This window comes from Saccostrea echinata, unplaced genomic scaffold (assembly GCF_033153115.1).
Source record: "Saccostrea echinata isolate AGI-Se365-2 ecotype Australia unplaced genomic scaffold, CSIRO_AGI_Sech_v1 ptg000052l, whole genome shotgun sequence".
Classification (NCBI taxonomy): Eukaryota; Metazoa; Mollusca; class Bivalvia; order Ostreida; family Ostreidae; genus Saccostrea; species Saccostrea echinata.
The window spans coordinates 16,825,867-16,827,018 of record NW_026889801.1 but is presented as its reverse complement, the minus strand read 5'-3'; the positions used below and the strand labels follow the sequence as shown (position 1 = coordinate 16,827,018).

The 1,152-nt window shown below is 31.9% G+C and overlaps 1 long non-coding RNA gene across 1 annotated transcript; it reads left to right on the top strand.

Annotated features, from left to right (window-relative positions):
* The first annotated feature begins 226 nt into the window (after nt 1–226).
* On the top strand, nt 227–1,152 carry LOC133204169 (uncharacterized). Its single transcript, XR_009723569.1, has 3 exons — nt 227–389; nt 613–758; nt 1,036–1,152. It is a non-coding gene; the product is annotated as an uncharacterized LOC133204169 (long non-coding RNA).

Sequence of the window (1,152 nt, the reverse complement as noted above, 5' to 3'; positions counted from 1 at the left end):
CCTCAAAAATGTTTAAAAGATATAATCTCATCTCAACTGAAAAAAATTATTAATAATCTTTCCTTGTCTGATGCCATTATTCCCTTTACCTCACTGAAATAAGAGTTTCTTTTTCCTTTTTGTAGTGGCGATGGGGGGGGGGGGGGGGTCAAACTTTGTTCATATAAGATAAACATGAATAATCTGTCCCTCATTATTAAGGAAATCAAATATTCTGTTCATCACTGACTGGAAAATAATTAATCCGACTTAGCTGTCAAAAAATTACCTTTTCATAATTTATCTTTTGTAGAAACAAAGAGTGGAGAGCTAATGCATGGTGCTAAGTATGGAAAGGTCTCTTGTGGTTTGGTTGTGCCAGAGACAAATGTGCATTATTTCCATGTTGGGTAATGTCCTTAAGAATGGAATTTTTTTTCAAATACAAGGGACATGACTTTTTCATACACTATCGCTGTTCAGGGATCAAAATATTTTTAAACATTGTTAGATACTCACTACATTATTTCATCTTCAGAGAAGTATTTAAATTATTTTCTCACATTTCTTAAAGAGACCAGTGTGGTGAGGAGATTTTTTAAAATTTTAATCCTGAATTTTGATATTGTACAGGTCAGAAGTCTCGGTACACTTTAGGTGAGTGGCAGTTGGGAAGATGGATGACCTTCAGATAGTTTGAGATGAAGAAGTTCTTTTAAATGATTGAAAGTGATCATCATAGAATCAACTCCATTATGAAGATAAATTATGAGAGTCAGGTGAGGAATTGACTTCAATGTGTTATAACATTGTGTAAATGAATCTTCATTATTAATATCTTTTACATTTTATTTTTGAACTTGTTTTTCTATTATTCTAAACTTCCAAAAATAAAATTAAAGTAGTTAAAGCATGCTATAAACATTTAACGTATCTTGGCAAGTTTTCAAGGTTATTGCAGAAGTGCTTTAATTTCAAAAGATAACTAATTAATGCAAATTTGGAAAAGAAATGGATGTTATTCTCTATAATTTCAAAGATTATGTTTATTATTAGCACTCCTTTTGTCCAACACCTGAGAGATCTGAGTACCCAGCCTACTGTTGAATTAATTGGTGACCAAGAAAAGATGACAGAGAGGGGAATCAAATATGGATGCCATCATGATCAAGA